Here is a 13,560-nt window from a genome sequence, read left to right as displayed (position 1 = left end):
GTACACTGCTCCCAGTGCCGGAACAGGTAGCTCCACCGCTGGCCCTTGGGTCTGTGGCTGCTGTTGCTGAATGCTAGGTTGGCTCTGAAGACCTCCCTCATCTATGATCTGATTGTGGATGAGGAGGCTGATCTGGTCTGTATCACTGAGCTCTGGGTGGGTGAGCAAGAATGAGTTGGTCTCGCCCAAGTGGGGACTCAGTGCAGCAATAGGGCAGACTTCAGGGTCGGGGAAGGGGGGTTGCTGTAGCCTGCAGAGATTCAGTCTCTCTCTCCAGGCTCTCTGTCCAGTTGAGGAGGGATCTAGATGGTTTGTTCTTGGCATTGGGCATCTGGCACAGATTAGGGATTCTGCTGGTTTACCACCTAGCAGTCTGCCTGCCTGCCTGCCTGAGCTGACAGAGCTGGTTTGGGAGGTGGTGTTGAGGACTCAGACTGCTGTTTCCAGGGGACCTCAACATCCATGTTGAGGTGACTGGTTCTGGGGTGGCTCAGGACTTCATGACTGCCATGACAACCCAACATGTCATCAGCCCAATGCATGTGGCAGGCCACACTCCAGACCTTGTTTTCTCAACTGGATAGGAAGAAGGTGATCTGAAAGTGGGGGATCTAGACATCAGTCTCTTGCTATGGCCATATCACTTCCTGTTGAGATTTAGGGCTTATACATACTTGGCTTTCCTCCGCTCTTTCCAGACATAGGTAAAGGTAGATCGATAGGTCCAGTTGCAGACGATTCTGGGGTTGCGGCGCTCATCTCGCTTTATTGGCCGAGGGAGCCAGCGTACAGCTTCTGGGTCATGTGGCCAGCATGACTAAGCCGCTTCTGGCGAACCAGAGCAGCGCACGGAAACACTGTTTACCTTCCCACCAGAGCAGTACCTATTTATCTACTTGCACTTTGATGTGCTTTCAAACTGCTAGGTGGGCAGGAGCTGGGACCAAGCAATGGGAGCTCACCCCGTCATGGGGATTTGAACCGCTGACCTTTTGATCAGCGAGCCCTAGACTCAGTGGTTTAGACCACAGCGCCACTCGTGTCCCATGACATGGATTGCACTTAAAAGCTCTGTGTCAGATAATATTTTTCCAGAGAACTAAATGTTCTCTTAGGCATCAGTCCTGTCCCAGGAGTATACACAAACATTTATTTTATCCTATGGTCTTATTTGACCAAACAGGTGCAGCAGGTTTCTGATGCACTAACAAAACCTGAAAAACCTTTTTGACCAGCAATGAAAGTGAAATTTGATTCCTCTTTTAAGCTGCCTCCAGCCCTCTACAAATGTTAATATATATCTTCAAACTTAGTGTAGGCATGGCTGGGCAAATACTGAGAAAATGATAATAGGGAGAAAATGACCCACACAGCACTTAAATCTCTCAGCTGTGTTAATGGATTTTGCGGATGGCAGTTCAAAGCAACTCTTGCTATAGGATGCTTGGTAAGTTTTATTAAGCAGGAAAATTTCATAGATGTTGATGAGCAGAAGAGAGGATGGCTGCTGGCAGATGCAGCCAAGAGTTGCTTGGCCCCTTCAAATGTGTATTTAAACATCAACCTAGAAATAAATGATGGATTTTCAAAGATAGTTCTGTCATGCGGAAGAGTTCCCCAGTCCCCAGGAGAAACGTCCTGCCTCATTCCTGGTACAGTCCAGTGGGGACACTACAGATGTTGCTGCATTGTAAACAAAACAAATTAATTAAAGGAAAATTAGAACATCGGCACATTCATAATTGGCTAATCCACCAGCCCCTAATATAATTAATTATGTTAATGCAGGTGGCAGCTGCCATGGAAGGAAATATGCTGCTGACGAATGCTGCCAGCAGAGCATGGGGTGTCAGAAGGGAGCCATCGCTCCTGGGTAGGGGGCTAACTGGAAGGGTCTGTCTCTGGTGCAGCTCCTGCTCCATCAACAGAGCTTGAGCAGGAGACATTCCTATGAGTCTTTTCTCCTTTGCTCAGACAGGGAAACAGAAGACACCTTTCAGTGAGGCAGGTGGAAACAACGAAAACCGGAAGAACGTAGGAAGCTGCCTGATGCTGAGTCTGGTTGCACTGGTCCATCTAGCTCAGTACTGTCTGCACTGACTGGCAGTAGCTCCTCAGGCTTTTCCCACCCTGCCTGGAGGTGCCAGGAACTGAGCTTGGGATTTGCATGCAAACAGATGCCCTACTGCTGACCTTCCCCTTAAGAGTCCAGTTGCACCTTAAAGGTTAATAGATTTCCATAGAGCAGCACTCTTCCCCAGGCTGGTGGTGCTTTCTGGATGTTTTGAATGACAGCTCCCATCAGTCCCTGCATTGCAGGGGGCTGGACTAGATGACCCTTGGAGATCCCTTCCAACTCTACAATTCTATTGTTCTATGTTCTGGAGGGCACCACCAGCCTGGGGAAGGCTATCTTGTAGCCTAAGCTTTCATGGACATGTGATCCTCAGGATTTAGTGCGCATCATTAGGAGCAAATGCAGGCCAAGATCCCATTCCTGGGCTGCATGCGCAGAAACACTCTGCAAGTGGATACATAATGGGAGTGGGGACAGGAGACCATTTGGATGTTCTGCCACCCGGACTCCCAAATCCTGGAGAAATAATCAGCAGCCAAGTAGAGATGGCCATGCACGTGGCGTGAGAGAAGAAGAGAGAGTTTGGATTTGATATCCCGCTTTATCACTACCCAAAGGAGTCTCAAAGTGGCTCACATTCTCCTTTCCCTTCCTCCCCCACAACAAACACTCTGTGAGGTGAGTGAGGCTGAGAGACTTCAGAGAAGTGTGACTAGCCCAAGGTCACCCAGCAGCTGCATGTGGAGGAGCGGGGACGCGAACCCTCTTCACCAGATTACGAGTCTACGGCTCTTAACCACTATACCACACTGGCATGTGGAAGGGTAGAAACTTGCTGGAGCATTCTGGCTAGGTTGAAATGAGGCCCCGCTCTCGAAAACTACTTCACATTCCCAGTGCAGAGCAGCAGGGGGCAGCAAAGCTCCAGCGAAGCCTCCAGCAGCAGCATCATGTCATGGCAGCCACACAGAGAGAGCAGGCTGATTGTGTAAGTAGTGAGACTACAACATGAAAACAAACCTTTTAAGGTGTATCAGGCAAGATACCACTCCCAAACACCCCCCCACTCTCCCTGCTCCAAAGCTCAGAATGTAACGCAGAGGGCCTGTCTTTTAGAAGAGTGAAACATTTGCAGCCTGGCAGCCATAGAATAATAGAACCGTAGAGTTCTATGGAAAGGACCGCAAGGGCCATCTAGTCCAACCCCCTGCAATGCAGGAATCACAGCTCAAGAATCCCTGACAGATGGCCATCCAGCCTCTGTTTAGAAACCTTCAAGGAATGAGAGTCCACCACCTTCTGAAGTAGTCCATTCAACTGTTGAACAGCACTTACTGTCAGAAAAGGGACGCAGGTAGCACTGTGGTCTAAACCACTGAGCCTCTTGGGCTTTCTGATCGGAAGGTCAGAGGTTCGAATCCATGCAATGGGGAGAGCTCCCGTTGCTCTGTCCCAACTCCTGCCAACCTAGCAGTTTGAAAGCACACCAGTTCAAGTAGATAGATAGGTACTGCTGTGGCGGGAAGGTAACCAGCATTTCCATGCGCTCTGGTTTCTGTCATGGTGTCCCATTGCACCAGAAGTGGTTTAGTCATGCTGGCCACATGACCCGGAAAGCTGTCTATGGGTAAACGTCAGCTCCATTGGCCCGAAAGCGAGATGAGTGCCGCAACCCCATAGTCCATGGGTAGGCAAACTAAGGCCCGGGGGCCAGATGTGGCCCAATCGCCTTCTAAATCCAGCCCGCGGACAGTCCAGGAATCAGCGTGTTTTTACATGACTAGAATGTGTCCTTTTATTTAAAATGCATCTCTGGGTTATTTGTGGGGCATAGGAATTCATTCTTTATCCCCCCCCCCACCCAAAATATAGTCTGGCCCCAAACAAGGTATGAGGGACAGTGGACCGGGCCCTGCTGAAAAAGTTTGCTGACCCCTGCCATAGTCGCCTTTGACAGGGGTCTTTTACCACCAGAAAGTTCCTCCTAATGTTTCGTCAGAATCTCCTTTCTTATTTGCATCCTTTGGCTTGGGTCACACCCTCTGGAGCAGCACAGAACAAGCTTGCTCCATCTTCTATGTGACAGCCCTTTAGATGTGATTGCAAAGAGGACATAAGCCATGCACTGGCTGGGGCTGGTGGGAGTGGTCGCTACCCCAAACTGTACCAGGCTGGAGATGTGTGACATAAGGAATTGCTCGATTCCTGGCGACTTGAGCTGAAAGAACGATCAAAGAGCCTTGCCCCGCCTTTTCTGACCTGGGTGCTCTCCAGATGTTTCTTACTATTAACTCGCACCAGTCCCAGCCAGCACATGGGAGGTGCAGCCCCAAACACCTGGAGGGGAACAGGCTGGGAAGGCTGGCTTAGATCATTACAGTGAGAAGTGATGGAGAAGCAAGTCTGCCTAGAAGCTCATGCCCCCCTCCAAGTTGTGGGGTGGAGTGGCGCTTAACTCTAGTGTTCCAGAGCATAAGTGCTTCTGAGAGTTGTTAGGAGACCCCTATTCCCCTCATAAGGGACGCGGGTGGCGCTGTGGGTTAAACCACAGAGCCTAGGGCTTGCCAATCAGAAGGCCGGTGGTTCGAATCCCTGCGATGGAGTGAGCTCCCATTGCTCAGTCCCTGCTCCTGCCAACCTAGCAGTTCGAAAGCACGTCAAAGTGCAAGTAGATAAATAGGTACCGCTCCAGCGGGAAGGTAAACGGCATTTCCGTGCGCTGCTCTGGTTCGCCAGAAGCGGCTTAGTCATGCTGGCCACATGACCCGGAAGCTGTACGCCAGCTCCCTCAGCCAATAAAGTGAGATGAGCGCTGCAACCCCAGAGTCGGCCACGACTGGACCTAATGGTCAGGGGTCCCTTTACCTTTATCTATTCCCCTCATGGAGTTACAATTTCCAGAGTTTTCTGGGAAAAGGAACTGGCTGTTAAACCACTCTGCCAACTGTAGCTCTGTGAGGGGAATAAAGGTCTCACAACGACTCTCTTCACCTTACAGTTTTCATAATTCTTTGCGGGAAGCCATGGCTGTTTAAAGTGGCACGATACTGCTTTAAATGTATAGTGCAGACGGGGAGCAAAACTAGAACGAGCTGGATTTGCCTGCTGTTTGCTCTGGTGCCACCTGCTGTTGGGCTCCTCGCTTTTCACCCCACCAGTCCCAATGGGCACCAACCACAACTGCCAGTGACACGTTTATATGGAGCAATGGAGACATGACTGCATGCTCTCTATGTAGGCAGCTATTACAGAGTAGATCATTTACTCTCTGCCTACTTAAATTTCCAGGGAAGGACCTCTGAATGGTATTTGGCCTATTTACTGGCTGGCATGAACAGAATAATAACATAATCAGTTGCTAGATTTCTTTTTTCTGCTGCTGCAAGGACTGGTTATCTTGGTTAGCTTCTGTGCTTTATTTCTATAAGTACCATATATTTTAACTCAGTGTATGTTACTAATGGCATGGTTTTGGAGTTTTAATTTGTTTTACTGGGTCTGTGACCTTATAATAACATGTGCTTGTTGTTATTTGTCTAAAGATTTGTATATTAAAAAAAACCAAACCCTGCTCTTACACCAAAATAAAAGGCTGCTAGAGCAGCTTATAAATCTCTCACCAAAAAAAAGCAGTATCGTCCCCCAGACTTACTGAAAAGGCATGATACTAAAGGAAAATAAATTAGGAGGGAGGAGGAAACAGGCAAACCCAGGTAGGTTCAAGTTCTTAGTTACAAGTGGGGTAGAAAACTCAAGGAGAGGGGGCAGTAAAAGTTGCTGGTGCAGTGGCAATGGGTCTTGTCAGCAGAGGGATGATTTTGCCTTTGCCACATCACATTCCTCCAACCCGCCTTCCAAGTAGCCAAATGGCAATTCTAGTTGCCAAGCAGGGCTATGCATGGACGGTGCTGCTGGAACTCTGAGCTGTGTACTCTCCTCCTGATCCATCCTATAGCTGCTGAAAAAGCCTGCACAAAATCCATTCCTGCCCTCTAATGCCCTATTACGCCACGCAGAGCCACGGCCAATTCGAAACACTTAATTAACAGACAATTGAAGTCGTCTCTCTCTCTCTCTCTCTCCCCTTCTCTCTTTCTCTTTTTCCACCCTCCTTTCTCTCCTTCCCTGCCACTTTTGCTCTGCAAAGCTTGGAGGAAATTCTTCCTGGGATTGTGATGGAGAAGAGACTAGTCAATAAATCTCCCGGCCTGCGCAGACGTGCTCAGAATAATCCTGTTGCTCAGGCAAGAAGTGTATGCTGAGCACCCCCAAATTCAACAGGAATGCTGTTCATTGGCCCAATTCCCAGGGAATTACCCTCTCTCCTGGGTGAGATGGATTCCCCCCTGCCCCCCGCCGGAGACTGAGTCCCATGGAATCTCCCTGCCTCCCTCAAAGCTAGCCTTTGCCAACCTGGTGCCCTCCATAAATTTTGGACTACAACTTCCAGGAGTCCCAGCCAGCTGTGGCTCATGGGAGTTGTAGTTCCAATGTATCAGGAGGGCACCAGGTTGGTGAAGGCAGCTCCAGGCACTCCCCATCCTAACACTTTGGACCAACTCAGTGCATCAGAGAGAAACTCATTCCTTTCAGCCTGAAATCTCTCCCGGACTCTGGATGGCAAAGCAGTGCATCACTGGATTTGGCCAAGAGGCGAGTTTGTGCCTTGCAGCTGTTTCTGGTTTTATCTGGACAATTGTCAGTTTAGTTGCCACCTTGTTGTGCCTTCAATAGCAGTCTGACAGGCATTATTTCACTGGTGGTCTTCCTTGGAGAAGAGTGGCAGGGAAAAGCTCTTCTTTAATTCCACTGGGTTGGGCTTTTAAAGGCACAGGGGGAGGGCCAGTAAGGGAGGAGGAAGGAGTAGTCATGTTCCCTCTTTAAAGTGAGAACCATGATTTCTGCAGCTGTTAGAGCTGCCTGAGGGTCCCATTCTATTCTGTCGGTGGGCAGGACCAGAGCAACGACATGTAAATGTTCCCTTTGTGCAGTAGGCTACTTTCTCCATACACTCAGACCCCACTCTCCATCCTTCATTGATAAAAGCAAGGGACTTTAAGAAGAATAAACATTAAAGGGTTGAAGGCAGAACAAAAAGCATGTTCTAATTGTTTGAACCAAGAAAGTTTTAAACCATCAAGGGAGTTCTGAGTGCTAGGAATTTTAATTTTTTTAATTCTCTGTTTTCCCGACAAAAGCGTTGCCTTGAAATTGAAATGTTGCTACTTCATATTTCCTCTGGGGGAAAGGAATGTGTTTTGATAAGAGAGAATACTGTGAAGATCCTAAGGTGGACATGGGAGATTGTAGGTCTTAAGGTGGAGACGGACTTGTGAATAAGGTGAAGAATGTTTAGTATGGCAAATATACATTGCTGGACAGTCCATTCACTGTTGGCATGCTTTAGCAATTGTTTGATGAGCAAATAAAAGTTATTAGAGCAGAGATTGATGTAATGGTGAATGAAAGCGGACCAGAGAAGGATGAAATGGAAAATGGAATTAAAGAGGGCACAGGGACTTCAGAGAACAATATAAACAGGAGGTGAAATGCTATAAAAGCAAAGGGCATGATCAGAGTTCAAGGGCACATCCCAGCCAAGCAAAAACACTCAGGGAGGGTGCAAAGCAGGGCTGGTGAGGGGTGTGGCCTAGGGAGAAGGGGCGTGGCTGGGAGGGGTCTGAGGGCGAGGTGGAGAGGCCTGGAGGGCTTCTCCATAGATCTCTTGCATGGAACAAAAACCTTTTCTCAATGAATACCTCACACTCTTGTCAACGCTGCTGAATGCAGCCTTGACTTTATAGCCACCTCTGCCTGTACACACATTCCTTAGAGGAAGGGAGGGTGGATGAGTCATGTTCCAGGCATTTAGCCTTGGACTCTTTCTAAGCCACCCAGGGCAGCTGGGGTGCTAACGCTAAGCAGAATCCAGACATAGGGGATGGGCAGTTCAAGACATGGCCCAAGCACTTAGTGCAGTTTCACTCGTTTTTCCAAATTACACCAACAAAAACCACCCTGTGCTGGAAGCCATCATACCCCGTGTCCTGAACCATGAGGTATCTGGCAACTTGTCCCACTGGAGTGCACGATCGCATGGCAGATGCTAGCACACAGCCCAGCAGCCAACAGGGCCAGAGAGGCCAGGTTCCCACCTCTGCAGTCAATCCAGGGGTTGAGGCACTTGGAAGTCAATCCCACACCAGCAGTCCCAAAGAGCTCCCTGGAACATCCAAGCCATAGTCCAACCATCATGGGCAGTTGAGCAGACCCAGCACCTCTGCTGCCCTTTTATACCTTGCATGCTGACTGCAGCATCTGGGCTTGACGAGGCATGGGACCCTCACCTGTTCCTACTCCAGCTGAAGAATCACATCCCTCATCCCAGAGCTAGCGAGCCCCACCTGGCCAGCTAGGGAGCTGGGCTGTGGGTCCTTGACTGCCTCAGCCTCCTAGAGCACCCCTCCCGCTGCTCCCTATGTTGCAGAGCCCACCGTGTTCATGGAGACAGGGGCCCCTCTGGCTCTGGTGATGGGTCCTGCTGCTCTGGTTCCTGTGCACTGACCCCCACATGGGCATAGCCAACGGGGGCAGCTGTCCCCCCAAATCAAGTAAATAAAGAGAAATACTAAACTAACTGATCACAAATAACTCGGTTCTGCTCCCACGACATAAAACTTGCCCCCATAAAATAAATCCTGACTACGCCCATGGTCCCCCATGCCCTCACCAGCTTCCATCACCCAGTGAGTATTTCCTACAGCACCCACTCCTTCCCCTTCCCCAGCTTGCCCCAGTGTGTCCCAGTCCTAGCTATACCCCTCCCCAGGACCCTCTTCCACCTCCCTGTGGCCCTGCCAGTTCATGACACCCAACAAGTGAGCAGGGGAGGTGACTGCTGGAAATAAGTTGGGTTTGTGCTTTGCATCATTTGCTATTTAACACATTTCCTTACCTCAGATATGTTTGCAGGAACTTGAAGCCCAGCTGGGGACTGGGGAGGGCAGGAAATTAGAAAGGCAAAGATGGCTTCCATAAGCAGGATTCTAGTTGTGCAGCAAAGATCAGTGGCTACACACCCATGCATGGAGCCCCAGAGCTGTGGCAGGCCCATGAAAAGCAAATGGAAGTCTAGAGTAGGAACTTTGTAGGGCAGGTGTGTGTGGCTAACCTTTGTTTGCCTCAAAGGCAGCAATGCCTCCCAGCAAGCCTTTCACAGGCCTAGAGATGGGAAGGCCTGGAAAACCCCCGGAAAATTTGAAAAACAACAACCCAGTCCCCCCCCTGTTTTCCCCCAAAGTCTCTTTTCCCCGGAAAAAACGAAATAAAAAGTGTGTGGAATATTCAAACTATCTCAAACTGTTTTTTCTCCAATCCTTCTGGGGGGAAAATGGCTATGGAAGAAAATGAAAAAAATGGGGGGGGGAACAGGAAAAAAACAGGAACCCCCCCAATTTTTCTGTGTCCCCCCCCCGAGGCCTTCCCATCTCTTCACAGGTCCTATGCCAGTTACCCAAAGCCATACCTGGCAAATGCCCCGAAAACCCCCAGACCTCCTATTTCTCCGCATGAGATTGTAATGGCCATTTTGGGTTCTGAATTCTTGTGTCCTCTCATGCTGAAAAAAACACTTTTTTGGTGCATGAGTGAGGCATGGGTCACGTGACTCACCCTGGAAGACACGTTTGTCCAGGTTTGGGGCATGAAAAAGTTGGATGGTAGGCCAAGCCACTCCCTGCCCCCCACTGCCTCTCCTCAGGTCACCACACACTCCCCTACATCAGAACATGACCCCCAGAGCCCCCTGAGGCCTTTGCCAAAGATGTCAAACCCTCCCCCGCCCCCGGGAGCTAAGGAGCGGCAAACTCCCAAGAGCCTGGTCCTCATTGATGAGGGGAACGCACAAGATCAAGAGCAACCTTTAATTAGCACCCTGGGCGGCTTCTGAGTGGTAGACGGTTATTGTCATTGAACTCCAATCAATGGCTGGCTGAGGGACCAGTGGGATAATTAGGGGAGAATAGAACAGGTTAGCTGGATGTCAATAGGGGGATGACTAATTTTCTCTCTTTACCGTTCAGGCAGAAGGAGGGGGCTCTGGTCTCCGAAGGCTTGGGATAGCAAGGCAGAGGCAGCTGCTCTCTGTGGTCTGCTTCCCTGGCAGGGGACCCCCCCACCTCAAACCAGATTCCCCCCTGGGCCAACCAGCCACTGTCCCACCTGCATTTGCTAATCTCCACCTGCTGCTTCTTGTCCGCTTCTTGCTTAGGTATCTATTTCTGGACAGGGTCGCTTCAGATTCAGGTGTGTGTGTGGGGGGGGGGGACTGGATATTCACACTTGCGAAGCTAGCATGTTGGAGAGGAGGCTTGCTGAGAATCAGACTCTCCCTCATAGGGTAGTTCTGAATGGGCAGGGACTGGTGGTTGTTGCTGCTGCTGTTGCTTTAGATATGGCAGAGCAGTCAAACATTTGCCCCCGCACCCTCCACCCCTGCAAGCTGAAGTGCTTCCACAGGGCATAATCCTGGCTCTGGATCCCTTGAGAAGGGGCCACATGCTCTGGTGCTTCTTCAACATCTAGCATATAATGTGTTATTAATAGTCCCAGTATGAGCAACAGAGGCGAGGGAATCTCTCCATTTTGGTTTCTCATCTCTCAGTCCTTTGCATCTCCACAAAGTTTTTTTTAAAGTCTTCATGAAATTTCAGAAGCATTTTATGGTGAAACCCCCCCTTAATATAGACAACTTTTGCTCTAGGGTATTTTTATCTTGGCTGCATGCAAGGTTTTCCCTGAGCATCTTGGTCTGACCATCCCGTCCCTGAAATCTAAAATACTGCACCTGGCGGAAGGGGGCAGAGATGGCAAATGCTGCTGCATGCTAGCCCCACATTGGTTTCAAACAAACTCTGTGATTCCAGAGAGCTGACTCCCCTCCCTCGGTCCCCTCATGGCTGGCTGATGCTCCCTCCCCCACTAGTTGGGCCAGTGGGCTAGTTTTGCTGCAGCCCAGATTGTTGTGATCACCCTCCAGCCTGCTTGTGGAAGGAGTCCAGTGGTGTGTGTGTGTGTGCCCCTGCTGAGCCACATGCTGCAGAAGCAGGCGTCCAAACCTGGCAAGCGCACAGAGGTGGGGCGAGTGATGGCAAGGAAGGGAAATGGCAAAAGCAGGTCTGTGCAATGAGAGAGGGAGAGAGAGAGAGAGAGAATGAATGAGTGAGTGAATGTCAATCTGGCTGGGCACACCACACAGCCTTATCGAGCCAGATTGGTGGTGGTGGTGGGGGAAGCTCTTAGGGAAATGAACTTCATGAAATAGCACCCTGCTATGAATGGAGTTTTAATGAGCAGGGGACATGGGTCTAAGTGGGCAAATGAATAAGCCTATTAAAGGCAGATGAACGGTGATGTTTTTTCATGATGCAATGAGCACTGATTAAAAGGGCAGTGTCAGTCACTTCTAGTGGGAATAGATGATAGCGCTTTCCCTTCCTTCCTGGGAGGCTTTTTTTCCTTAGAAAAGGCCTGTTTGATTACAGACAACTGCACAAGGACATATGAAGAGCCTTGCTGGGGAACGAGCCCTGTGGCCAGGGGTGGCCTGCCCTGTTTCAGTGCCGGAGGCAAAATGGGAAGGTGACACAGCTACTGCCTTCCACCGGAGTCTCACTTACTGGGGTTCTGCTGTTGTTGCTGCTGTTGCTGCGGCCTCCAGCAAGAATGTGTGAGGTCTTGCAGGATTCTTGCAAGATCTCTCCAGAAGCCACAGCCATGCAATCCTAGCAATGGCAGCAGGGGGGTACGGAATATCCGTGGGTACACCACATCATGGGATTCTCCTGCTCAAGGTGGCTGCTTCACTCCACCTCATTTGTGGACCAGACCGGTGGGAGGAACATGATGACTATTGTGTGCTCCAGTGCTTTTTTCCTAGAAAAAAAAGATATCTGTACTCACCAGGTTTGTGGCGATCTACCACACTGTGACAAGCTCCCCTCCTGCCTGATCTCCCAGTACCTATAAAGGCATGAAGTGGGAGGGGAAAAGGCAGGCAGGCACAGTCTCAGATTGCTTGGGAAAACTCTGAAGAGGAGGGGACTTAGGCAACTGTGGGAAGGTGGAAATCTCCAAAACTGCCTCATAGGGGCAAGACCTACTGGAGATGAGATGCTGTGCTCATTAGGCCTTGCACTCCTGTGCAGATCCTGTTTTCTCTAATAAAGAGTTATCTTCATTCACACAGTGTGATTTACTGCTGGCTTGCTCCTGACACTTCTCCTCTGCCCCCTGATGCCTGCTCCTTCTCCCCCTGCCCCACTCTCTTTGGTGCCCCAAGCTGCCTCCAGTTGCTTTAAGTAGGAGTGGAGGAGGAGGCGATGGCAGCGAGGGTGTGGGGACAGAGGAGGTATCAGAGGCAGGGGGCATTTTGTGTTTTGTCTCAAGTGGGCTGGCCCTGCCTGCCATATAAGCTCCTTTACTCCTCCCTCTGTGAGACTTCTGTATTCTCTTGAAGGGACGTCTCCCTTGTCTCACCCATGAAGGCTGCCGGATGGATTCAAAGACCTGGTCTTATTAAGCCTCCGGTCAGCATTTGCGCTGTTCCTGATAAATCATCTTTCGACGACGAAAAGGGAAGGCGATCTGACTGCCCTGCTCCCTCCAGTGAGCGCATCTTGAATGAACCTGTGTGGCGAGGATTTGTTTAGCCTAATGAAAACATCAGATCAATTTAGTTGCCATTAAATCAATACCACATGGTCCCTATTACAGCAGTGGTTGACAGCGAGGCCTGTTGGAGACCCCTTCTAAATCGCCCAACTCTGACAGTCGCTAAGGCCTGGTTTCCCCTGATCGAGGGCACTGGCAGCCAGGGGCAGGGGTGGGGGAAAATGCCGTTCAGTTCACATTTCAGTGTGTGAACTGGCCTCGTTTGCACTTCCTGAAGGAACACACAAAGCACATCGTGCTTTGCCGTTCAGACTTCTTTGAATTTTGCAACAGGTGTTCTCCAGCCAAAACATGTGCCAAAATGTGTACACCGGGGGGGGGGATAGTGTGCATATATTTGTGAAAACAGCATACAGCAATTTATTATTTAGGGTTGCCATATTTTGAAGAGCAGAAAAGAGGACACACCTGCCAACTTCTACTTTTAACTATGGATCACTATGACGACTCTACCCATGAAAAAGAGGATGTGTCCTGGAAAAAGGGGACATATGGCAACCTTAGCATGCATCTTAGGCAAAATGGCATGCCAAAAATGTGTTTAATTAGAGAAATGTGTTCTGAATTGTTTTCAAAACACACACATACACATAAACATACACATGTATGTATGTATGTATGTATGTATAAGGGATGCGGGTGGAGCTGTGGCCTAAACCACTGAGCCTCTTGGGCTAGCCAATCAGAAGGTTGGCGGTTCGAATCCACTCAACCGGGTGAGCTCCCATTGCTCTGTCCCAGCTCCTGCCAAC

At 49.8% G+C, this 13,560-nt stretch overlaps 1 long non-coding RNA gene across 1 annotated transcript; it reads right to left on the bottom strand.

Moving 5' to 3' along the window:
• Positions 1-1,436: 1,436 nt before the first annotated feature.
• On the bottom strand, positions 1,437-3,180 carry LOC128418864 (uncharacterized). Its single transcript, XR_008331776.1, has 2 exons — positions 3,098-3,180; positions 1,437-1,683 (listed from the first exon to the last, which is right to left on the bottom strand). It is a non-coding gene; the product is annotated as an uncharacterized LOC128418864 (long non-coding RNA).
• Positions 3,181-13,560: the final 10,380 nt, after the last annotated feature.

Source organism: Podarcis raffonei, chromosome 8 (genome assembly GCF_027172205.1).
Source record: "Podarcis raffonei isolate rPodRaf1 chromosome 8, rPodRaf1.pri, whole genome shotgun sequence".
In the NCBI taxonomy this organism is placed as follows: Eukaryota; Metazoa; Chordata; class Lepidosauria; order Squamata; family Lacertidae; genus Podarcis; species Podarcis raffonei.
The sequence above is the reverse complement of the archived record's forward strand: the minus strand, read 5'-3'. Positions and strand labels throughout refer to the sequence as shown.